Source organism: Coffea eugenioides, chromosome 10, assembly GCF_003713205.1.
Source record: "Coffea eugenioides isolate CCC68of chromosome 10, Ceug_1.0, whole genome shotgun sequence".
Classification (NCBI taxonomy): Eukaryota; Viridiplantae; Streptophyta; class Magnoliopsida; order Gentianales; family Rubiaceae; genus Coffea; species Coffea eugenioides.
The window spans coordinates 27,635,768-27,663,667 of record NC_040044.1 but is presented as its reverse complement, the minus strand read 5'-3'; the positions used below and the strand labels follow the sequence as shown (position 1 = coordinate 27,663,667).

General features: G+C 36.7%; 1 pseudogene; it reads right to left on the bottom strand.

Annotated features, from left to right (window-relative positions):
* LOC113750610 lies at positions 1-27,900 on the bottom strand (annotated as a pseudogene).

The window sequence follows — 27,900 nt, the reverse complement described above, 5'->3', positions numbered from 1 at the left end:
CTAAATGGCAGAAAACTTTGACCATTTCTTGTATTATTGGCTCAAATTAAAAACAGCAAGAAAGTAATGAGCTGAATCATTTTCCCCAACAATGCAGTCCCTGATGGCTCCTATGCATTGGGAAACACATGTCAGTATAAATTACTGGAAATTTTACTTTCATTCTCAATAGCCACGACTAAATAGTTAAAGGTACGTACCTGCAATAGCTAAAGAGAGTTTTTTACATGTAAACCAAGGCTAAACAAAAGTTCATTGAACAAGAATGAATAAAAACTGTATAGTTGGCATTTCTACCTATTAAAGCTAGTTTAGAGCATGGTTTGTCATCAAAAACCTCTGGAGAAAAATACCAGGGGTATCCAAGACTTAGACATTCAAGTGATTGGCAATCTTAATGCAAAAAACCTCACAAATAATAACAAGAAGCAAAAAGCATGAAAACTGAAAATAGGAAGGGGATTAAAAGGAAACACAGATGTATTGGAGGCGTATGATCATTAGCATGCAACGAGACTCTAAAACACAGATGATGGCTAGCAATGAAATTTCAGCAAATGCTTCAAAAATGAGAAGTGATAAAGTAAGCAAACTAATGATAGAAAAACATAATGATTAGACAAGCTTAACTTTTGGAGGTCCAACACGATTAATTCGCTCAGATAGATGATAGTTGGCTTAAAGGGGAATAGGTGATGCGGAATTTAGTGGGCTTTGAAGATTATCAAGGCTGTGACAGTTTTCTTTGCTTATTAGTTGTTAGTTTTGTTCAATGTTCCGGCCAAATTGTTTAGGTTGGTTCAAGTAGTGTTAGCCGCTTGGTTTAATGTTGGCTCCATGATAGTTGAGTCGTTACTTTTAGAAGAATAAAAGTTAAGGTCATGTTGATCATAGTAAGCTGTGTGTTGAGTTAGTCTAGCCGAGTTTGAGTCAATTATAAGTAGTTAAGGATTTAGTTAAGTGAGTTCTAGTATGGTTAGGAGCAGTGAGTCTTGTAAAGGCTATAAAGGCCTTAGTTTTTACGCTTTGCATACGTAGAATAATATTTGAGAAATTTCTAGAATTCTTTCTAGTGAGGAAGAGCGTCTTTCAGCTTGAGAAAGCCATCATTGAACATCTTGGAGTTGGCCTAAGGTGATTCGCCAACTTATCAATCAAGTATTCACCTTGATTGTGGCGTTGTTCTACCGTTTTGGTCTTTCTTGAGGGGTCCAAGATCGATCATAAACATCCATCTCCAAATGTGGATCCTAATCTAGGTCTAGGGATTGTGGTTCACGTTCTTGATTCATTTTGGCATATCAAAAATCGTATCAGTTGGTACTAGGGTGAAGGTATCATCGTTATATCCCTTTTTGTTTTTGTTTAGTTTCTAGGGTTTTGCTCGTTTCACCTTGCTGTCTGAATTTCTGCAGTCCAATTCGTGACTTGTCTTGCTGTTTTCCTTCGTGAATCTTGTCTTGTTTATTTGTCAAAATCAGTCCGAAGTTACCCTGTGTGTTGAGTCGCTAGGGTTTGCATTGTTTCTTGTTGTCCACGTTGTCTCCTTGGCTATTAATGTGTTCCTTTGCTGTCCGTGTCATGATTCTATGTTCAAATCGTGTTTTGTCTTGTTTTGCATCTTGTTGTCATGTGTCTTGAAGTCTTGTGTTGTCTAGAGTCAAAAAAATAGATAAATAAAATATTTTCTAGTCATACCTCTTGTCTTCAAGAATCCGTGGCTGATCATAAATTTTGATTGGGATTCGTGGCTGGTTTCTTCATAATCCTTGAAAGCATTTGAAGTTCTTGAACCTCTGGACAAAACTTTGGAATTTCTTGAACTTTCTTGAACCTTTTCTTGAAAATCTTGAAGTTCTTGGGTTGCATAATAGAGTTTCTTGGAAATCTTGAACCAAAGTTCCAAAATCTTGAAGTTATTGAAAACCCGAATTCGTTTCTTGAACCTTGCTTTGGGTTGTTCTTGTTTGATCTTGTTTCTTGAAGATAGTGATCCAAATTGAAGTGAAAAGAAAAAAAAAAAAAGAATCTGATCAAAAAAAGAAGAAGAAACACAATTGGATCATTAGCATTGAGTTTAGAAGCAAGAAGCCAAAGAATTGACAACTGAAAGTAAGTTGGACTTTGTTGCCAAATTCTAGACGTTAGACTCCTTGTTGAAATTGGCTTACTAGTCCAGCTACAAAACATGAGACACACCTAGGAAACATACCTAAACAGCATCTCGTTTCCTATATTTAAAGCCAAGAATCATTTGAATTAGCGCCCAAAGTCCTAGCCATCACTCTCGGGTAGAATCTTTTCTAGGTTCCAAAAATTTCTGCCAATTCGTTTCTTATTCTAGCCAAGTAAATTTGGTTTGTGCAGTCATAAATAATCTATTTTGAGTTTTTAGTTTCCAGTTTTGATCGAGTTTGGTGGTCCAAAAACAAGTCTAAAATAGTTTTGAACTACAAAGAGTCATAGTTTCCTAATTCTAGTTTCCTTGTTCAAGTCCAATAGTTTCCAGATTTTGTGCGTCACTCTTGTCCAAATCTAAATAGGTTTATAGAGTAATTTTTCCAGCAATATATTTCATGTATGGTGTGTCAATTTCTGGTCCAAATCTGCAACAATCTAACACCAAATCTATCCGAAATTTAGACTACATCGCCTTAAGGTTTCCTGGTCTCATTAGAGTTCATTTTACTCAAGTAAAATCTGCAAATTTCCAACTTTGTTGTGTGTCATTTTTTCTAGCATTTGTGAGGTCTAAATTCTACAATTTTGCAACACCCTTGTCCGCATCTAATTCTTGTTTTGCTCTTAAAAAAATTCTGACCGTGCATACTCTTGTAATTACTACTTGATAAGTATCGTTCACCTTAAGGATCGCTCTAAGTTATTCAAGGCTAGCAAATAACATCCATTAGAGCCTAAGTGTGAGGTCATTGGGGGGGTGATTGAGTACAAACAGGAGCAAAGAGGGTAAACACTCAGGGAGTGCGTGAGGAACTTTTCTTCAATTATTACTAACCCTTTTGCAGGTTTAGTAACAATGACTAATGGAGCTGGAAGTAAATCCAACAGCAGTGTTGAAGGGGCTTCCAATTCTCTTGACGTTAAACTTCTTACCGAAATGTTGGAGGACAAGTTTAGCAAGATATTGAGTCAAACATTGGAGCCAATTTATGCAAAGCTCTACAAATTGCGATCCACTCCGAAACAGTCCAAATCTGGCTAGAGGAAGATACATGTGGAGAAATCCGCAAGCTCTAATAATGAGGAGGAGTACGCGAGGCATCCACAGACGGAGCGGCGTAACGACCGTCAAAGTGATGATTCTATTAAGGGCATTAAGCTGAAAATTCCTTCTTTCCAAGGAAGGTCTGACCCCGAGACTTATTTGGAATGGGAGAGGAAGATCGAGATGATATTTCAATGTTATAACTACAAAGATGAGCAGAAAGTAAAACTTGCAGCCGTGGAGTTCACTGACTATGCATCGGTATGGCAGGATCAACTACGCCTTAGTCGTAGAAAGAATCGTGAGCAGACTGTGGAGACTTTGGAGGAGTTGCAAGGATTGATGTGAATGAAATTTGTACCTAACTACTATCATCGGGACTTGCAGCATAGATTACAAACTCTTACTCAAGGTAGCATGTCCATAGAAGATTATTACAAGGAGATAGAAATGGTGATGATGAGGGCCGACGTTCAAGAAGATTTAGAAGCGACAATTTCCAGATTTTTAAATGGTTTAAGACCTGAAATTTCTAAGATAGTTAAGCTCCAACACTATTTAGATATGCATAAGTTGTTGGGCAAGGCGGTGATGGTGGAAAGGCATCTCAAGAGGAGGGGTAACACTCGCACCAATGCTAACTTTCAAGCTGGAAATTGGAGAAGTTGTGACGCCCCCACTTCTCCCTAGGACGAACCCAAGGGTATCTGCGAAACGCCTGCCTAGCTCTTGCCAGGACTCGATACAAGTCTAATTCAAACTTAAGGATAAACAACCAAATAATAAAGGTCGAAGTAAAGAAGAGTCGCTTCCTTAATGGAACATTCAAATCTTATATCATGAGTTTCCAAAAGGTACATCAACATTCCCAAAAATTACAACCACCAAAAGTCGACTAATCAATTACATCCAAAATTCTAATCAAAAGGTAATCAAGTCGGCTTCCAAAAATCTTTCCATCCCGAACTCCTGTTAAGGAAAACAAACTAATGAGATGAGCGAACGCTCAGTGAGGCCAAGAAAAAAAAATGCAAACACATAGCTCAAGTAACAATAACACTTATACAAGAATAAAGCTATAAAATTCAAGTAATTCACAATTAACATTAAACACACTGAATAAGGATACGGGAGCTCTCAAGAGCTAGATTCCACTTACTTTGCCGAGATTCGATCCAATACCTCCACGTGATGACACTCCGTCAACCGGGTAGGTATTAAGTCCATAGAGCTCCACTTACTTCACACTCCCGTTCACTGTTACACCCGTTGTTCCGGGCTCGCACTTCTGTTATAAAAGGCGATACTACTCGAGTATGCCAAGCGAGATCTCTCAAATAATCAAACTTATGAAATTTCTCATGGCTCACCAAACTTCATGACCAAGCCCATGCCGGCTCAAATCGGAAGGTCGGCCAATGAGTTTGGGCGTCCCCCACTATTATAAATATAAGTCGATGAGATTCACTCCAATCGACATCGCTTCAACACAAATATAATTATAAGTCGATGAGATTCATTCCAATCGACATCGCTTCAACACAAATATAATTTTCACTTCACACAATTCAATTATAAATTCACTTAAAAGAGAACGAATGTGATAAAGTACACGCTCGTCTCAACAATTCCAAAATACTTCATAAACAAAGAACCATTCAAATATATAGCAACAATTTATGCACTTGACACTCACCAATTCAAAATAAGTGAGTAAAAAGTCCTTTAGTGTTCCGCTCCAAGGTTTCCTTCAATATCCTCTTGAGTGCCTGAAGAAATAGTGATCAATTATCACTCACATATACTCACAATCACTTAACATACAAGGAAGGAAATGTATTTGCTTAAACTTAGAACAATGCCTCAAAAGAGCATCACTCTATTGAAATTCAAGATTCAAAAGTGAGGATTTAAAGTCACAAGGGAAAACTCGTATCCTCCATGAAATCGGGTTTAAAATGAACTATCAATATCAAAAGGAAATGAAAAGTTCTTAAAACTCATTTCTTACGAAATCGGAAATTTTCTGCTTTACGCGACAAAACTTGAAAAATTAGATCTTGAGTTTGGTACGTCCAAAAATGGAAAACTTTATACCATTGGAAACTAAATTAAAAGTACTAAAACTTCCCAAAAAACACTTTCTCAAGATTTCAACTAGAAGGCATTCAAATTTCGGCTCAAAATTTCAGTTTCAAGAAGGCAAGACGGAACCAGTCTTGGTTTTTCAGCAATGTTTGGAAATTCGGTAAAATTCACAGAAAGTGAACCAGTCTCTGAAATTTATAACATAATAAGAGTTCCAAACTAAGTTTTAAACACAAAAGCGGAACTAAATTCGGAGTTTTGAGCAACAAGATATAACAGTTTGAAGTCAGTCGATTTTGCAACCTGACCAGTGGATTTCCAGATTTGAAGAGCAATTTTTGGGGCATTATTTGGGTATCGAAATGGTATTGAAATTACACCAAACCTGGTATACTTAAATATATAGACTACCTCTCTATCAAATTTTAGATAAAACTCGCACGGGAAGGCAGTTAACAAAACGATCAAAGTTTGTGAAATCTTTCAAAGCAAATCTGCCATCCTATTTCTCTTTCTTTTTCAAAATTTTTGTCCAACGAAATCAGCCCCAATCCACTTCATTTTTTAAACCAAGATTCCAGAAACATTTAACCATTCGGTCAACAAGGAAGGGAAAAGTTTCCAGTTTCCGGTTTCCAGCTTTGTCATATTTTCGAAATCAAACCATATCTAGCTCTATACATCTCCAAATTGAGAATGGTTTATGGTGTTGGAAACTAGGTTCAAAATGCTACAATTCATCAGAAGGCATCATTTTGAAAATCTTTTCACAAGTGGGACAAAATCGAGCCACAATATGCAGCTTCCCAGTTTCATTCGGATAGACAGTTAAAATAGAACAGCCGACTTTTCCGATTCGCTATGGATGACTCAAAACGAACTAGCAAGAAATTTTTATACCGTTGGAAAGCTATGAATGTCTAGTTTTGAATGCCGCAAATGGCACTCAATTTTGACTTTTGTATAGAGAGCTATGTTCAAGCAAACAACCACTATCCGGTTATCCTGCTAGCAATTTCCAGATTTGAAACTTTTTCCAAAACTCAAGTTTTGTGCAACCATTCGACACGATTTTTGAAAGGCACTTTGTACACACAATATACAACATATATCCATCAATTTAACAATCAACCAAACATCAAAATTTTGAAACTAAAACAAAAGAACATGACCAGAATTTCGGCCAGCTTCCTTTCGCAACTTTCCTTCGATTTCTCTCAACTTTCTAACCATAATCATCTCATTCATCACATAAACAACCATAATCAAACAATCAATCCTCAAGTTAGCTACCTAGAGGCCTCATCAAGACAGCTAGCCTATGATTTAAAGCGAGAAATAAAGTTTCTCAAGTCCGGTAGCCTATAAATGCGATTAGGGTTTCAAACCCATGAAAATCAAGCTCCAATCTTGGAAAAATTTGAAAGATGAAAGGAGATGAAATGGTTACCTTTAAACCTAGATGAAGACCAGATATTTCCACCAAAGTTTCTCCAAGAACTCCACAAGCCTTCACCTTTCTTCTAGTTGGAATGAAATTCCAAGTGAGTAGGAAATTGGGAGATGAAAGTGAGCAAGTTTGAAGCTAAAAAAGATGGAGTTTTCTTCCCCCTTTCTTCCTTGGAGGTTTGGCTGAGAGAGGTGAGAGAGATGAGTGAGTTAAGTGTGAAGCTTGTGAGGAAAGATTGGAGATAAAGTAGCCATTAAGTTTTGCAAGATAGTCAACCCTTAATAGTGTCTCAAATAGGGTTTCGTACTACCACTTTCTCTCTTGTTTGGTACACTTATACACTAAAACTCTAAGGTAATTCCTCTAACATAGTAATTATTCACACTTACTAGTCTAGTATTAAGTCCTCCAATTCCAATTAATAGTGCGGTGCGACCTTCGAGAAACTTTCGACGCGCGCGCGGTAAAAGCTTAATTTCACTTACTCACGTCTAATCCCTCAATTAACTTTTCTTAATCTACAATTAATCATTCTTAATTCTCCAAGATTATTGCACTCTCGGATCGAATATTGCCTCGAAAAATATGTATTCTCTATTCCTTACTGAACGAGTCGCAGAAAAATTAATTTGCTAACGGGACGTTTTAAAAATATAAGTAAGGCATTGTTCCATATAAATGGATTTAAAATGGTTGAAATAAATTATTCAGAGAAAATGATTGAATAAATAATTAAATAAACTAGTAAAATAAGATAAAAATAAGAAAATTTTTGGGTTCTCACAGAAGTTCTCCTTCAAGAGGTGAAGATAAGAGCTCGGTCCCTTTTTAACCACCAAAACTGAAACTACATAAGGTAAAATCAGCAACTAAGTCCGAAGTTGAAATTGGTACACGAACTCTAAAACCGCGAAGTGGGGAGACTAAGTGCTTCAAGTGTCAAGACTTTTGACACATAGCATTTCAATGGCCAAACCAAAGAACCATGCTCGTCTTACCTAATGGAGAGGTTGTGTCGGATAATGAGGACGATTGTGAAGCTATGCCACCTTCAATGGAAGAAAGTGATAATTCAGAGAAAGAATTGTCTGTTGACAGTAAAGTTGAATTTTTAGTTGTTCGAAAACTGCTTGCTGCCCATGCTAAAGAGGAGGAAGAGGTGCAAAGAGAGAACTTATTCTACACTTATTATCACATTAAGGACAAGTTGTGTAGTCTAATAATTGATGGTGGAAGTTGCACAAATGTGGTAAACTTGTTCATGGTTGAGAAATTAGCTCTTCCAACTACCAAACACCATAACCCATATCGACCTCAATGGCTAAATAATGATGGTGGTGAACGCAAGCAAGTGAAGGTACCATTCCACATTGGTAAGTATGAAGATGAAGTGATGTGTGATGTGGTACCAATGCAAGTGAGTCACTTGATCTTAGGTTGTTTTTGGCCATACGACAAAGCTGTCCAATTTGATGATCACACCAACAAATATTCCTTTATGCATTGTAATAGGAAGATTACTCTTGTTCCCCTTACACCTAGACAGGTTTCGAGAGGATCAAGTGAGGCTACATGAGGAATATGAGTTAGAATGTGAGTTGGGGAAAAAAAAAAAGAGTGGCCGAGAATGGAGAGAAGGTAAAAACACTTGTGTGTTCGACCATAGGAGTGAAAGTGGATAAGAAACATAGCTTGTTAGTACGAGTTGAGTGTGATGAGATTCCTTATCGTAACTTTACTAACCTATTTGCTACTGGTTTTCCTTTTTTTTTTTGCAGGTTAATTAAACGGACATGGAATTGTATGATTGCTATCCACTTTCAACCAACCTTGCTGCCATTCCTTTTCGTGAAGATGTCAACAACACAGTTCTAGAAATTTTTATCTTATTGCCTTCATTTCTTTCTTCTTGTCCTATCTATGTTTCTTTTACACATTTCTCTCATTTTCGTGAGCTGTCTACTAATCTTTATTGTCTCATTTTTATAGACAATAGGGCTGATTGTGTACCACGGGTTCGTTTAAAGTGTGCCTTCCTCAATGAGCATTACAACTACTATCTTCGACTTGTAGATAGTGATAAGTGACTAATTTACGTAATAATTGTATGACATTTTATATTATTTTTAGTCACTTTGGTTATATTATTGGAAGAATATGAATCATTTTGGCTATAATTGGTGAAAAATGCTTTTAAGTGATTAAATGAGGTTTTTATCACTTTTTACTTGGATTTTGTGTATTTTGACAGTTTTGACACATTTTCGTATTTCGGCTATAACTTGAGTTACAATGATCGGATTGGGATGATTCTTGAACCCATTTGAAGATAAGAGATAGATCTACAACTTTGGTGAAGACATCTAAATCCAGTTTGAAGGTTTTCCAGGTCAAAATGCCGAATTACAATAGCAAATTTCTACTGGTCGAAACTGGAACAGGGCAATGAGCAGGCAAGGGTATTTCAGTCATATCTCAGCCTACACAGATCCAAATGAGGTGATTCTTGATGCATTAGAAAGATAACTCAAAAGGCTACAACTTTCGTGTTTTAGACATGAGCTGGTTCAGCCTCTAACATCAAGAAAAGATTGGTTGAAGTTGGGCCAAAAACAGAGCAAGTGATCCACATTCGGATCCACTATTCATCCGAACCCTCGGTTGTTTCTGGGTTAGTGGATCCGAGCTCGGATCCATACGGATCCGAGGTACTGTAGCAGCTCGGATCACTGGTCAGAAAAGGCTGCTCTGTACGCGTAAAACTCAATTTCACCCCCCCACCAACTCACATTGGATGCTAGACATGTGAGAAACATTCCCAGCTGTAAAAGGAAGATGTAATCCTCATTTCTTGACCACCTTTCATCATTAAATAGCCAAATTCATTGCAAAAAGGAGATTGGAGAGATGGGAGTCCATAGCAGAAAATAGAGAGGAACATACGGGAGAAGCTTGAAGAGTGCAGAAATGTAGTTCTTCCATTTCCTTAGTGTAGGATAGTTTAGCTAGTGTAATTCATCCACTCTTGTATATTGCTAGACTGGGATTAAGATGGAGATGAAGAAGGCAAGGTGATGAGCTCAAGTGACATGGGTTACATTCCTTTTCAACTCTTTATCTTTTGTACTTGATTCCAAATTTAGTTAATATGCAAGTTCTGGATTTTATGTTCATTATGTGTTTCTAAAGTTTATACCTTGGGTTTGGTTGAACTTTCTATAATTGTTAGTGTTTATTATTTGGTTATTTGACTGCTATGATTTGAGCAAGTTATTTAGCACTTTAGCTCTTGAAATCATGATTAATCTGGTACCATTAATTGTGATTATCTAAGGTGTTGTTTCTGCAATGAAAATTGAGATTTAACACTAGTTCAGAAGTGCTAAACATAGGGAGTACACTCACGAAAGTAGAGGTGCACCTATGTGGTTTAGTGATTCATTTCATGTAATTTCATTGAAGAAATGAACTTGTAGCTAATTTCATAACCATGAGAATAGGTATGGATTAGTTATAAGTATAATTGATTCACTACGAAAGTAGGATTCAAATGCATAAGGAAATTACACCATAACTAGCCTAGATGTAGTAATTAATGATCCAAATATAGCACTTGCATGAGTAGTTAGGGATACCACAACCCAAGGAGCTTTTATTTGTTATTTTCTTGCATAATTTCAGTAGGTTTTAATTTGTTATAATTCATTGATAGTCTAAATAATAGAGAAGCTTAAGTAGTACCGGTAATTGCAATCTTCCTTGTGGGATCGACCCTTAATACCCTATACTAGCTCACGATTCGTATACTTGCGATAAATCGCGTGTGGGGTATTTAGGAGTTTATAAATGTAAAACTTGATTAGGATGAGCTTAATTGTATATGTATACTCCGCGCACGTCAAGTTTTTGGCGCCGTTGCCGGGGAAGATTTGGCAATATCGGTGTGAAGAGCAACTTTATTAGTTTAGACATAATATTAGTTATAATGTGAATGTTATTTTCTGTTATTTTTGTATTTTATGTGTGTATGTTTCATTACCTATTTTTCTTACTAATTTTGCTTTTGAGGTTGTTTAAAAGCAATTTTAGGTAATGAGAAGGGTAGGTCAATTTGGAGGACAATGCTTGAGAAGTGGAAGATTGGAAATGGATGGTTACCAAGTGCAAAGCTCCTTCAACAGAGGTAACCAAGAATTTACTGAATGTATATCTTTTGAAGATGGTTTAAGGTGCTTAAAGGCAAAATTTGATGTAATTAAGTTACAAGTTCAAATGGACACCATGATGCATGAAATTGAGCAAGGGAGGAATGTTAATGCTTTCAATTCTTATCATGTGATTTGTGACTTGTGTGGAGGTTATCATGCTATTAATACATGTATGCAAGCACAAAATGTGGATTATTATGATGAATTAGAGCATTACAATCCTTGTTTGATCAATATAGTGCTAATTGGAGCAATTCTCCTGCTTATGGTTGGAATAATCAATGTACTTATAGTGATAATTCATATTTTTATGATCACCAACCTGAAAGTGTCCAATATGAATCAAAACCATCTTGGGAGTTGGCAATAGAAAGAGTAGCTAATGATTCTAAGCCATCTTGGGAGTTAAGCTTTAGAAAAGCTAGCAAATGCAACTTCCGACCGTTTTGATAGGATTGAGGAAAGAATAGATGAATTAGCTTCTCACTATGGTAGAATACATGAGCAATTGAATGTATTGTGTGAAGTTATTTCTTCTAATAATTTGCAAAATGATCCTAGCATGAATCGTGGAAATGTTGTATGTGAAAATGGATTGCATTTGGATGAAAATGATGAATCTCAATTATATTTCAATGAGCAAATATCCATTTCACATGATAATACCTTTGAAACTAACTTTGAGCCTCAAGAGGTGAGTTTTAATGACTCATTTTTCACCCCTCTTGAGGAGTGCATTGAAAGTATAGGTTCTAAGGGTATTGCTGCCCAAGATACTCTCATGACATTTCCTTTGGTAAATTCTCAAGTGGTGCATATTCAAGGTAATATCTATGAAACACTTGGAATAGGTAAGTCACTTCCATTTCTCACATCATTAGTTCATGTGGCTTTTTCTATTAAGTACCTTACAATGATCCACCAAGGCCTAAAATGGTGGATTATTCGTTAACTAAGCCTCCTTGAAAATGAGGTGATATAGTCAAGCTATTGACTTTAAAGAAGCGCTTATTGGGAGGCAACCCAATGCTTGTTTAAGTTGGTGTTACTTTGGAGTGATTTTATGTTTAAAGTATAAGTTTGAGTTATTTTGTTATTTTTCATTTGTAGGTTTTGGAAAAAGATGCAAAAGTGACCAAATGAGGTGAAAAAGGCGAAGTTTGATCAAAGATCTCAATACCTCAAATTCAGTAATTATGATTTTTGATGCATTAAAGAGGTTTAGAATGCATGTTTAGATCATTTTACATGTGTGTGAATAGTTTATTTTGACATAGAAATGATCTAGGGTGTATTTTGAAGAATTGAGGTCAAACTGAAAATTGCAAAAATTCTGCAATAAGTGCAGATTCAATGGATCCAAGGCCTCGAATCCATATGGATCCAAGGCCTCGGATCCACTTCTGCAATCAGAGAAAAACTTCGAGCTTCTTGATCCGAGCTCGGATCCGTATGGATCCAAGGCCTCGGATCCACTTCTGCAATCAGAAAAAATTCGAGCTTCTTGATCCGAGCTCACTTATCATGATCCGACCTCGGATCCTTTCAAAAACGACCTCGGATCCTTTTAAAAACGAAGGCTTGGATCACTTTTCAACTCCACTTTTCTTCATGTTGGCTTGTTTTTAGTAAGTTTTAGTTGTTCGATTAATGTTTTTGTGTGTTTTGTAGGTGGCAACGGCAAGAGTTCATGCAAATGATCTCAATTGCAAAGGGTGCAATAAGTGAACTTCCATTCTTTCTCAAATACGGTTGGAAATTCATCACTTGGACATGGATTCGGATTGCGCAAGTCATAAGGGGAGTATTTTCTTTTACTCTTTCTTTATTTTCCTTTTCTCACATTGAGGACAATGTGAAGTTTAAGTGTGGGGGAGGAAATATGTGAACTTGCATTCTAATGCTATGTGATGATATTTTGTGGATTTAAATGCTTAGAAATATTGGAATTGTGTTTGAATTATTTGCATGTGGATAATTTGCTTGAAATTGGGTTTGTTGGCAGGGAGTTTTCATCCATTTATAAGGAGAAACTCTGTAAAAAATTTTCTAAAACCTTTTCCAATATTTCACTATGGCCCAAAAGTTCTTCAAATTTTTGCATTTTCATTCAAAAAGGGCAAAGTATTCCAACCTTAAGTGTTTTATTCTTCCAATTGTTGAAACTTTATGTGTATTTTGGAAGGTTTAGTCCTCATTTAACTTGGAAATAGTTATTATGCAATTAGAATTTTTACATTTTAGAAAGTATATTTGGTAAAGTGAGGAAAATTATGCCTATAATTTTACATGTTTAATGAGATTTCTTCTCTTTATTTAATTTTGCAAGTAAGTGATTGATATAGTCGATAAAGGTTATACTCCTCCTTTGATTATTTTTATATATTTTTCTATGAGGGAAAAATAAATAAATAAATAAATAAATAAATAAATAAAAAAGAAAAGAAAAGAAAGTAAATAAAAATTGTTCTACTCCAATGATTCTCGTACCCAGTAACCGGGGGTTGGCATCTAAAAATGTCGATTTTCGCGTAAAAAGGTATTTGAATTAAGAGTATGCATAGCAACTTGAATAAGTGAAATGTTGAGTAACCGGGGATCTTCACCTAAAAGTGTCGATTTTCGCGTAAAAAGGCATTTTCACTATTTAAGTAAAATTAGTATGAATAAATCCCTCTTAGATGTAAAATTTTGAGAAAAGGATGATTATAGGAGGAGGAAGGCTATAAATCGACTATGTGGGTTGCTTATTTGTGAAATTAGGTTAGGGTAAGAGATTAAGTTTAACTTGTTGAATTTAGGGTATAATTATCTTTCCTTTACTTGATATTATGAGTATTTAGTGTAAATTGAATAATTATATAATAATTATTTTCCAAGTCTTGAGGAATTAAATTGGACAAAGTGCATATATTGTTTCACCTCTTGAATCATTGCATTTGATTATGTGTGAATTGCTTGAGGACAAGCAATGATTTAAGTGTGGGGGAGTTTGATAAGTGACTAATTTACGTAATAATTGTATGACATTTTATATTATTTTTAGTCACTTTGGTTATATTATTGGAAGAATATGAATCATTTTGGCTATAATTGGTGAAAAATGCTTTTAAGTGATTAAATGAGGTTTTTATCACTTTTTACTTGGATTTTGTGTATTTTGACAGTTTTGACACATTTTCGTATTTCGGCTATAACTTGAGTTACAATGATTGGATTGGGATGATTCTTGAACCCATTTGAAGATAAGAGATAGATCTACAACTTTGGTGAAGACATCTAAATCCAGTTTGAAGGTTTTCCAGGTCAAAATGCCGAATTACAATAGCAAATTTCTACTGGTCGAAACTGGAACAGGGCAATGAGCAGGCAAGGGTATTTCAGTCATATCTCAGCCTACACAGATCCAAATGAGGTGATTCTTGATGCATTAGAAAGATAACTCAAAAGGCTACAACTTTCGTGTTTTAGACATGAGCTGGTTCAGCCTCTAACATCAAGAAAAGATTGGTTGAAGTTGGGCCAAAAACAGAGCAAGTGATCCACATTCGGATCCACTATTCATCCGAACCCTCGGTTGTTTCTGGGTTAGTGGATCCGAGCTCGGATCCATACGGATCCGAGGTACTGTAGCAGCTCGGATCACTGGTCAGGAAAGGCTGCTCTGTACGCGTAAAACTCAATTTCACCCCCCACCAACTCACATTGGATGCTAGACATGTGAGAAACATTCCCAGCTGTAAAAGGAAGATGTAATCCTCATTTCTTGACCACCTTTCATCATTAAATAGCCAAATTCATTGCAAAAAGGAGATTGGAGAGATGGGAGTCCATAGCAGAAAATAGAGAGGAACATACGGGAGAAGCTTGAAGAGTGCAGAAATGTAGTTCTTCCATTTCCTTAGTGTAGGATAGTTTAGCTAGTGTAATTCATCCACTCTTGTATATTGCTAGACTAGGATTAAGATGGAGATGAAGAAGGCAAGGTGATGAGCTCAAGTGACATGGGTTACATTCCTTTTCAACTCTTTATCTTTTGTACTTGATTCCAAATTTAGTTAATATGCAAGTTCTGGATTTTATGTTCATTATGTGTTTCTAAAGTTTATACCTTGGGTTTGGTTGAACTTTCTATAATTGTTAGTGTTTATTATTTGGTTATTTGACTGCTATGATTTGAGCAAGTTATTTAGCACTTTAGCTCTTGAAATCATGATTAATCTGGTACCATTAATTGTGATTATCTAAGGTGTTATTTCTGCAATGAAAATTGAGATTTAACACTAGTTCAAGAAGTGCTAAACATAGGGAGTACACTCACGAAAGTAGAGGTGCACCTATGTGGTTTTTAGTGATTCATTTCATGTAATTTCATTGAAGAAATGAACTTGTAGCTAATTTCATAACCATGAGAATAGGTATGGATTAGTTATAAGTAGGGTAATACTCGAGTATTCCAAGGCCAATAACAAGTTACAAGTTCCATGGTTCATTAGTCACCTCGACCAAGCCCTTGCTGACCCGATTTGACCAACTAGCCAATGGGGATGAGATCCTAAAGCAAGTATAGATGGTGAGATAACAACCCCAAGGCTTTCAAGTCATGCACAAATATGTCGGTTCACAAATAAACAAGTCGTCATAAATTCAAACAAGTTAGGTCGAATGCGATAAAATACACACTCACCTTTTTAATAGCAAGTTAAGATATCTAGAAACAAGCCACATAGTCCAAGTCATGCAAGTGAAACACTCACCAATGATTATTGTTTATCAAAATCAGGTTCAGACCTAGCTCCCTGGCCGAATTCAAGATCTGCGATCAAATGTCGTATAGCAAAATGCAATCAAATAGGGTTTCAAAATATACAATTTTCGTTTGTTAATATCAAAGGAAGATCATGTAAATGAACCTTTAAGGCTTAGCAAACCATATGCAAGATACATGCACGCTCCTCTTTGTTTTTAGATAGAAAACGATTAAAACCTTTAAGTTTAAAACTTGACTTATGCAATTAGAAATCATGTTTAAAATGGCTATTACTTTCTCCTTGCAAAATATATAGTTTTTAGCAAAATTTCAACTTATAACTCATAACCAAAGTAGAAGCAAGTATCCATAAGCAAACTAAGTCCGAATCAACCACAACTCATCCTTCTACTCTCACTTTTACTTGCTTATACTACAAGAAAAGAAATGGGCAGCACCTCTCCTATTTTTCCTTCAATTTTTCTTCAATTTTCCAAGCTAAATTTCATGGCAAAACAGTCCAAATCAACTCCAAAAGCTATAAGGTAAAAGGCGTTCTTATACTAGGCCACCAAACTAACTAATTTAGGCATATATATAGCATATATTCATCATATACTCAAGCTGAAAAATTAAATCCTATGCTAGAATTTTGTAAACTAAGTTGAAAATTCCTATTTTGAAGCTAAAAATTCATAGTAAAGATAGAAATCTTCATATTAAAACTCTCAAGTCCATAGCAAAGCTAAATATCATCATCTCATGGCTGGAAAATATAAATCAAAACTGAAAAGTTCACCAATCTTCACAAATCCATGAAATCGTTCACAAAACCTCCATATTCAAGGCATATATCCAATAAAATGCAAAATAAGAAAGATAAGGAGAGTTTTTCAACTTAATACCTTCAAACCCCAGAAGAAAAATGAAACCAAAGCTTTCTTTTCCAAATCACTCCACTACAAGCCTTCTTGTCTCCTTGTTGCAACTTTTTCCGGTTTAGATTAATGGTTCTTGTTAATTACTCACTAGATCAAGGTAAGATCAAGGTAAGTTTTGAAACTCTCTTTTCTCTTTTTTTCCTCTCTAGGTTCGGCCAACAAGGAAGATAAATGGAGAAAATTTTGGTGATAAGAAAAATATAGATGGAAGAAAGGTTTTGGTCAAAGATGACCTTGATTGCCAATACTTGGCACTCAGTAATTTTTCTTTTTTTTTTTCTTCTTTTCCTCTCTTTTTTGTCAAAATTTTGGCCAGCATGCTAAAAATATAGGGAAGGAAAATAAAAGAAAAATAAGAAGATTAGGGAAAGAAAGTCTTGGTCAAGTGGCGTCTTTGACCGATAACAAGTGGCGCGAGTCGATTCAAATCTATTTCTTTGTCTCTCTTGTATTTTTTTAATTTATGATTCACTAATTTACTTTTAGCACTTTTAATTACTTAACATCCGCTCTTATCCACCAAACTTAGTGCACACACCTCTCCAATTGATCACACTATCACAATGCACCATAATACCTAGTATGCACCAAACTATGAAGTAAAAGTAAAACTCTCGACTCTATTATTTGTTGCAACTATTAAGGCAAGTAAATTAGTATTAAGGAAATTATAAATTAACTTATTCAAAATAAAAGAAAATTATAAGAAAATACAAATAAATTTTCAAGTCCTCACACTCTCTCTTCCTTAAAAGAATTTCGACTTTGAAATTCATATCTTTACTCATAAATAGTTCAAGGTATTTCTCTTGCATGTCTACCTCTAGCTCCCAGGTTGCTTCTTCTATCTCATGGTATTTCCACAAAACCTTAATCAGTAGAATTTGCTTATTTCTCAAGTCTTTCACCTTTCGGTCTAGTAGTCGAATAGGTCGTTCCTCATAGGTTAGAGACTCATCAAACTCAATATCCTCTGACGGCAGTATATGAGTCGGGTCCGGGTGATATTTCTTAAACAAAGAGGCATGAAAAATATCATGGATTTGGGATAAATTTGCTAGCAATTTCAATCGATATGCCACTTTTCCTATCCGTTGGAATATGTTGAAGGGACTTATGTATTTGGGTTGTAACTTCTTTCCTTTGCCTGCCTTAATCTTCCCTTTTAATGGAATAATCTTAAGAAATACTTTGTCTCCAATTTCAAATTTCAAATTCTTTCTTCGATGGCCAGTATAACTCTTTTGTCGACTCTGGGCCATTTGAAGCCTCTGACGAATTACTTTTACCTTTTCATACGCTTCCTCAACCCATGCTATTGTTGTCGGATCCATAAATTTTCTCTCTTATTTCATTCCAGTGAATTGGTGATTAGCATTTTCATCCATAAAGCATTTCATATGGTGCCATTTGAATAGAGGTGTGATAACTGTTGTTATAAGCAAACTCAACTAATGTCATATGTTGGCTCCAACTTCCCTCAAAATCTACAATACATGATCTTAACATATTTTCGAGAGTTTGAATGGTTCTTTTCGACTGTCCATCAGTTTAAGGATGATAGATTGTGTTACAATTTAGTTTAGTCCCTAAAGTCTCTTGTAACTTTTGCTAAAATCGAGATACAAATCTAGGATCTCTATCGGATACTATACTCACTGGTACCCCGTGTAATCTTACAATCTCATTCATATAAAGTTTGGCAAGTTTTTTCAAAGAATAATTCATATTAATTGGTAAGAAATGTGCTGACTTAGTCAATCGATCCACTATCACCCAAATGCATCATGACCTTTTTGAGTTCGTGGTAACCCTGACACAAAATTCATCATCATGTGCTCCCACTTCTATTCAGATATTTTTAGAAACTGTAGCAATCCCGACGATTTTTTATGCTCGGCCTTCACTTGCTGACACATAAGGCATCTTTGAACAAATTGAGCAATCTCCAATTTCATGTTATCCCACCAATATAGACCTTTGAGATTTTGGTACATTTTACCACTACCTGGATGCACATATATCTTGAACGGTGGGTTTCTTCTAAAATATTTTTCTTCAACTTTTCATCTTTTGGTATAACAATGTGATTTCGAAACCTTAGAATTTCATCGAGATCTAAATTGATGTTAGACAACTCTCCCTTTTGTATCCTCTCCAACCACTTTTGCACCGTTGGTTCTTTTTTTTGGCTCTTTTTAATTCGATCCAACAATATTGACTTCACCACAATATTCCCAAAAAATAACTTTCTGTGGCTCAAGGTGAGGATTCGATTTACTAACATCCTCTAATAGGTTCTATTGTCTTATCATTGAACCTGCTAGCTGAGTCTTCTGATTTAAAACATTTGTCACTAAATTGGTTTTTCCTAAATGATAATTAATAGTATAGTCATAATCTTCGAAAAACTCCATCCACCGACGCTGCCTCAGATTCAACTCCTTCTGGGAGAACAGATATTTAAGACTTTTATGGTTCATGTAGACCTCAAAAGTCATCCCATACAAATAATATCGCCATTTTTTCAAAACAAACACAACAACTGCGAGTTCTAAATTATGGGTCGGATAATTTCGCTCATGAGCTTTTAACTTCCGAGAAGTATAGGCAATTACGTTCCTATTTTGCATTAAAATACACCCTAAACCTTCTCTCGAAACATCTGTATATACCGTATAACTATCCTTTCCATTTGGCAGGGTTAACACCGGTGCCATGGTTAATCGCTTCTTAAGTTTTTGAAAACTAGTTTCACACTTAGTGTCCCAAATGAATTTACACTGCTTCTTAGTCAAATCTGTTAGAAGCCCTATAATTCTTGAAAAATATTTTATAAATCGATGATAATATCCCGCTAGACCCAAGAAACTACGAACGTCAATAGGATTCTCCAACTGTTTCCACTTGACAACAGTTTCAACTTTAGTCTGATCCACAGTGAGTTCATCTTTTGAAATTATGTGGACTAGGAATGAAACTTTTTCTAACCAGAACTCGCACTTAGTAAATGGTGAACAACTGATGTTCTCTTAAAGTTAGCAATACCATCCTCAAATGTTGTTCATGCTCCTCCTTGATTTTTGAATACACCAAAATATCATCAATAAACACCACTACGAATTGGCCCAAGTAAGGTTTAAACACCCGATGCATTAAATCCATGAATGCTGTTAGGGTATTAATTAATCTAAAAGGCATTACCGCAAACTCATAATACCCATATCGAGTGTTAAAAGTAATTTTTGGCACATCCTGCTTCTTAATTCTTAATTGATAATATCTTTGTCTAAGATTCAATTTAGAGAACACCACAACCCCTTGTAATTGATCAAATAACTCATCAATGTGGGACAAAAAATATTTGTTCCTAACGGTCAGTGCATTTAAACCCCGATAGTCAATACAAAACCGCAAACTCCCGTCCTTCTTCTTAACAAAAGTACTGGAGCACTCCAAGGTGACTCATTTTTTTGTATAAATCCTCGCGCCAACAAATCCTGCAATTGCAGTTTCAATTCCTTAAACTCAGCGGGCACCATCTGATAAGGAGTTTTTGAGATAGGTGTGATTCCATGTTCCAGATCAATCTTAAACTCTATCTTTCTCTCGGGAGGCAATGACACCAATTTTTCAGAAAAAACATCTGGATATTCGTTTATCACCGGCATATCCTCTAATTTAACTTTATCTCCTGGGGTATTGACTAGAAAGGTTAGATACCCCTATGCCCTCTTACTCAACAATTTTCTAACCCGAATTTTTGAAATAAGGGCAGATGAAACTAAAATACCCCTTACATCTAGTTTTAAAGTTACTTCACTTGGTATGCAAAACTCAACCACTTTCGTTCTGCAATCCAACCGAGTATGATAACGAGCTAACCAATCCATTCCTATAATAACATCAAACCCCTTAATGGCCAAACTTATAAGGTCTACTATCAATTTTCGCTTACCAACTCAGATATCACATTTTCTATACACCTCATTAGCAAGCAAATATTGACCACCTGCAGGTGTTCTCACTTCTAAATCATATGGTAGTCTCTCGATTTTCACATCAATGGTACACATAAAATTAGAATTTATAAAAGAATGAATGACACCAAAATCTATCAAAATCTTAGCCAGATGATGAAAGACAGGAATCGTGCATTCTATCACTTCAGATGGGTTAAGCTCTTGTTGTTGGTCCAAGGCATACACTCTGACTGGCACTCTCAGCCTATTCCCTCCTACATTTGTTTGGGTAGGGTTCGACCTGTCAGACCGTGAAGCATCGCCTCTATCCATGAGTGGATAGTTAATAATTTGATGATCAGTACTCCTACAATGTAGACATTTCTGCTTTTTTTGCCAGCACTCGGCCTCAGAGTGGTTTGGCTTCTCACAGTAACTATAGGTTATACGTGAAACTGATGCTTGGTCTCCTTGTGAGGCACCTACTTGTCGTCCTCTCCCACCTGGTGCTCCTTTCGGAGTAACTCCCTTAAGTGTCTCCAAAATTCTCACACCACCAGCTCCTCGTCTCACTTTAGGGGGTGGCATGCTGCGCTCGCCTTGTCCTTGCCATTGACCTTCACTAGGCGCACCTCTCTTTCTTGCATGAAAAACCTTCACATGTACCATCGCAATCTTAATTCTCTAGGCTTTCTCAAGAACTTCCATGAATGTATTAATTTATGCTGCCGCCAAGGTTTCTTGAATTTTCACATTTAACCCTTGTATAAACCACCGTACTCTTCTTTGCTCCGTAGCTACCAATTCCGGAGCAAATTTGGATAACTTAGTGAACAAAGTCTCATACTCAAACACACTTAAAACTCCCTGATGTAGCCTAATAAAATCGTCGTCCCTTTTCTCCTAGACTATGGGTGAAAGGTATTTCTCGTTAAACTCTTGTATAAAGTTTAACCAAGTCCACACTATCCGCTCTCTCTCCCATTTAGGCCAATCACATTTCACCAAACCCGGACTGATCTTTCAAATTAGAATACGACAAAGTTCACCTGCCTTTCCTCTATGTAATTTAAGGCAGCAAAAATATTTATCATTGTCTCCAACTATTTCTGGGTCTGGCCCTCCAAGAAACTTGGGTGGATAGAATTTTTGAAAGCGCTCTAGGGCCATATCTTCTCCTATTTCAGGGTCCTAGACTGGTTAATAAGGGCTTGACCCTATTGTTCTACCAACCGTGCTAAAATATCAGTCATTTGTTGGATTGTCGTTGCTATCCAATCTCCTACTTCGGCCCTTGGTTCACGTTGTTGTTCAGCCACTGCGCCTCCTTCTTCTTTTGGTTCCTGTACTTGTCCAACCACACGTCCTCGACTAGCCCAACGTCCTTGATTTCGTCTATCTTTCATAAGCATAAACAAAATAAAGTATAAAACTTAATAAAAGCATTTTCAAGTCATAAAGTGAGAATAATAGAACACACTTAAAATAAAACACTCGATTTATATACATATAATAACAACTCAAATACCAAGTCACAAAATACTTTACATATCAACCTAATAAAATTAAGTACATATATCAAAATCAAAGGACACAAAACAAAAGAAAACGCTATATATATCAGCCTTAACACGTCGATATCAAAAGCAAAACAAGAAAGGTGACGTGTCATCCCAACTATCCTATACCACATCCTAGCTACCTTGCATAACCCATTAAACCTAGATCTCTCGCTCAGTTCATCACCGACCCAACCGATTCCACCTCCCCTTCAGGTTCAGTTTGACCTTCCTCAGGTTCAAGGTCAGACTCATTAGGGACCACGTTCCCTTGACCTTTCTCAACTAAGTTCACTTGTACCATTTCCTCTACGAGCACCCCACACTCAGTTAAGATGTTCTTCGTTTGGTCCCTTCTCTCACTATCTGAACAAGACGACCATTAACCTCATGTACTTGCTCTCGAAAAGCATTAGTTTGCTCCTGTTCCTCAATAATAGAAGTTTCAAGCTCTCGAATTCTATCCCTTTGCATCCTTAGCACTACTCTCAGATGCTCGATCTCCGTCTGGGCCCCACTATTGGCAATAGCCAATATTCTCCTCTCGTTCGCTATGGCGAGGACCACCCTATCGGAATATGAGTAGATCCGCCAGCAATCACAATGCCTAACCTATGCCCCGAAGCCTACCAGAATACAGGCCCTCCTGGACGTTCCTAATAGCTAAGCACTCGACGAGGTCATTAGGAACTTCCATTCCCACCGTCTCCTTCCATTGCCTAGAGTACAAGCAGCATCAAGAGAATAAACAACTTAGACTAATCAAATAGGGTTAGCCACGTAGTGCCCTAGGGTTTCACAGTTAAACATTCATACGTAACTCGTCACTACTTTCAAACACTTAATCCGCCCAACCCAATTCAAACCTAGGCTCTGATATCACCTGTGACGACCTCACCTCCCCAAGGGTGTACCCCCAAATTTAGCGGACAACTTGCCTAACTCTTGTCGGGACTCATTCACATAATTTAAAGGGTTAAATACCAAAAACTCCCTGTGGTTTGACTAATGTTCACTTTACCTCCCTATAATTTGGAAACCTACAATTTAACTTCCTGTCGTTTCAACTAAAGTGAAAGTCTAATAGAAAACATCTACAATAACGGTATTTCTATTAGACTTTCACTTTAGGTGAAATGACAGGGAGTTAAATTATAAGTTTTCAAATCATAGGGAGGTAAAGTGCACATTTGACAAACCACAGGGGAGTTTTTTATATTTTACCCATTCTCAAATGCACGAAACATTCTTCCAAGGGTTTGACTTATAGAGGGGCAGTTTTGACATTTTTCTTTCAGACGTTAGTTTAGATGTTTTCCGTTAGACTTTTATTTTAGTTGAAATAACGGGGAGTCAAATTGTAGGTTTCCAAACCATAGGGAGGTAAAGTGGACATTAGTCAAACCACAGGGGAATTTTTGGTATTTAACCCTAATTTAAAAGACGAATTATAACTTCAAGAGTAAGAGTAGCAGCAGTTTCCAAACTTAAAATATATACACACTCGATCATCTCAAACGTCCATACATACTCAAAATACAGCAAAAGATTTAATCTCTAGTAGAAATCCAAACTCTAGACGAGCACTAGTACTATTACAATTACAAGGCCAAAAGATCTGGAAAAAATTCATCCGAGCACAGTTACTCGCCCATACTTGCACCCTGTAAGGAAAACAAACTAATGGGATGAGCCATAGTTCAGTGAGGTTCCAAAACAATTCATGCAAACAAAGAATTAATCTCAAAGCAAGTAAGAAGGCGGTCACCAAGTAAATCAATAACAGGTAATCAAGAACAAGTGGCACATTCAAATAAAAGGATACATTTTTCCTCACATTGACCGCTTAACTTTTAACCGTTAACACTCCGTCAACCACAGATTACACTATCAAGTCTAATAGATCACACTTCACGCCATCTTCGACCACCAATCGTCCCCCTTACCCCGGCCCACACGCCAATCAAGTACAAGTAGGGTAACTGTGAGAACCCGTACTTTTCTTAATTGCTAAGTTTTATTTTCTTTTAATTACACACTTTTCCACATTTTTATTTATTCAAAAATTGTGAAAATAATTTTTATGAGTAAATATAGTTTTTAGATGATTTTTCTAGTATCGATTAGATTTTTAGAAAATAAGAATGTATATCGGACGTGGGACCCATTAGTGCGGAAAGTTTGGAAAAATTCGGCCAATTAGGTTAAGTTTCGGATATTGGGTTTAAATTACCGGGTGCTATGAGATATTTAGAGGTTGCCAAATGGATTGGTATAAGAGAGACAAAAAGTTAGGCAAGCAATTAATGAAAGTGACATGTGTCACCATATGATTAAATCTTGTTTTGACTTACTATTCATCCTTTTACCATTTACTAACTAAACCCAAAAATTGACCAAAAATCTTCCAAAATCTCCAAGCTTGTGGCCGACCACCTCTCCAAGAAAGAAAGAAAGAAAACTCTCCAAGTTTTGCTTCAATCTTGCTCCAATCTACCAAATCAACCATTGAATTTTGTTTTTGTTCCATAGAAACCCTTAAGGGAGTGATAGTGAGGTGTTTTGTGGAGTTGTTTGGAAGGCTAAAGTGACTAGTTGCTCTCTCTCTTGTGTTGCTAAGGTAAGTTGTGAAGGACCCCTCTCCTCCCTCTAATGATGCTTAATTCATGATTGGTGGTAGTATAAGATGCACTGTTATGGATTATATCTTGATTTTTGGTTGAATTGGTGAAGTTTTGTAATTATTGGGGATTTTTCTGTTTTCATATGAATATGATTATGTGGTCATGTATTATGATTGGAAATGATATTTAAGGAAGCTAGAAGGTGGAAAAAGTGGTTAATTGCAATCAATTTCTGTTTTGGAAGATTTTTGGAAAGTTAGGGTTTTATGATTGTACATTCTGCCCGGCACAGTAGCTCATAGTTAGAGGCCGAATTGGCCTTGGGTTAAAACATGAAAGTTGTAGGGAATGATATTTTAGAGATTCCTGAAAAATTTCAGGCCAATCGGAGTAGCGTATCCTGAGAAAAGACGGAATTACCCTTGCTGCCCTGGTTTTACCCGAATTTGATAGTTTCGTCTGTAATTGGTTAATTTGGTTGGGAATGCTTCCGAATTGGTTATTGAGGTCTTCTGATAAAATGTAGCCTTGTATCGTAGCTTTCATATGGCTTTTGGATTTCTGGATTTGGACTTAGGTAGGCTGACTTATGATGTTTGAACCAGAATGTGTTCTGTGAATCTGTTTTTCCGGTTCTGGTGTAGTATCTGACATTTTTGACCTGGTTACACTCAAAACTGGCTGAGTGACCTTCTACAACATTGTATCCCTATCTCTTAGCTTCGAAAAGGTGGGTCTTGTACCTTCATCCGATAATCGTAGTGCCATTGGTACCAAAACCGCAAAATGATGTCAAAAACTATTTTTTTTCGGGTTAACGCTTAACTCCATTTCGGGATTTTTTTGGTTTCCTCTAATGCTTATGTATGCTTATGGAGCCCTATTTTGGTGGTATTTGGAATTGGTTTATGACTTGTAATCGAGTCTTATCGTGCTTATTTGAATATTTTAGGGCTTGACTTTCCTTTCCGGTCATTTTCCTAGCTAAATTTTGTACTTGACTTGAAGCCCAGTGAACGGCTTTTGGAAATGAGATTTTTTTTGTACGAGATGTTGGGACTGATTTGAGGAAATAATGAAGCCATGACGGCTGGAAAAGCAAGCAAATTTAGGGGAAATGCTGTCCAATTTTCTAGGCCGTTTGATTCCTTTAAGTTTGAATTGCCTTTTGGTAGAAATGAAGGGCTTTTAGGTTGTTTGAGCCTAGGTCTTCATGTTATCTTTTCGTTCCCAAAAATCATGTTTTGCACCCTTGCGTTAATAATTATTTGGCGAGGCATACGACTGGTAGCCGAGCCTCACATGTGCATTCTGTATACTCGATTTTTGAAAGTGGAACCTTCAATTGTTTTACTTTGATTATTTTAGGGTTTCTTGGTGATTAAAGCTCTCTTTTGGGCAAAAACTTTTGAGGTATCTGTACTGACACCGGTGAGTGTACCACTCCCCTTATTTGTTACTTAACTTGATTTATGCACTTGCAATCTGTGATTTGAATGACTGAACTATCTATTTATTCTGTTTGAGACGAGGGTGTACTTTATCACACTCGTTCTCTTGTCTGTTCATATGCCGATTTTGGTGCGAATCTGAATCTGTTATCTGTATCTGTATCTGTATCTGTTCTGATGTCGTTTGGAAGCTTGTATCCAACGACCTTTCTGTGACCTCTGAGCTCAACACCTGTGGCCAGTTACTCGAGTCGGGCCGGCAAGGGCCTGGTCGATTAGATAACGAACCACGGTAGTCTGTTTTGGGATCTTTGGGTATTGAGACCCTTAATTCCGGTATACTCGAGTATTACCATTTCTGATCTGATTGGATTTCGGGCCCGGTGGAGGTATGTGAGGTGGAAGGAATCGAAGAAAGTGGAGTCTACGGTACTGGTTACTTCTGTAACGTTGACGGAGTGTCAACTGTTATTTCGATCAAGTTTCGGTGACGCAAATGGGAATTTAGCTCCTGAGTGCCACCCGTATCCTCCCTATTTGAATCATTGGTTCCTTTACTTTACATCTGGCATCTGTACCTGATTTGTTAAATGTGAAATGCTATGATTTTACTGCTATCTGTCTGGTACCTCATTGAGCGCAAGCTCACCCCTTTCTGTTCCATTTGTTTTCCTTACAGGAAAATAAATCCTTTTGGACTGGATTTGATAGTTGGTTGCCGAATTGAGCTAGATGGACATATCTTTTGTATAGCTCATTGATTGAAAGCCTAAATGTACTTTTGGGTCCATTTCTCTTTTGATTTGGCAAACCGTATATGTATCAACTTTTGAATACTTTTGTATGCCACTTTGGATTGTATATGCTTAATTTCAAGATGTATATATATTTGATTGATGCTTGGTTGGATTTTGACGTGTCGGTTACGATTCATGGCCGACTCCATTTTCGTTCACGCGTTTGTATGTTCCGGACGTATTAGATCGCTCTAAGCTGAACCGTTAGTCCTGGCGAGAGTTGGGCAGGCGGTCCGCTGAGTCCTTTGGTTCGCCTTAGGGTGAGGTGGGGCTGTCACAGTAACACTCGAGTATTCCAAGGCCAATAACAAGTTACAAGTCCAGTGATTCATTAGTCACCTCGACTAAGCCCTTACTGGTCCAATTTGAAAACTCTGCTTTCAACTTGTGCATGCAAGTACGATGACTAATAATGCATAAAGCTGTGCAACTTTGCTAGCTTCCCAAGTTGAAATGAAGCTCATATTAAAGAGATGTTTTTGCACCTTTAGGTTGCTTATATATTTTGTCTCTTCTGGTTGTGGACTCACAATGGCATGTTTTAACTTCCTTTTCTCTTAAATCAACAACATAGCATCAAGTTAGAAGCAACAAAAAAAATGAATATTATCTGTAGAAAATTAAAAAAAAGGAAAGAGATAAACGAAATATTCATTGAAGCTAGCTACGATTACTATACCAAGAAGAGTATTAGCGCTTAACCTTCCAATTTGATGCAATACATTGGCAAGGGCGACTTGCCTACATTAGGTATTCCAACAAGCATTAGAGTTATCATTTGATCGGGGTGACCTGTCTTCTTAAGTTTTCTAGCTTTGACTTGCAGAAAGTCGAGGAACTGTAA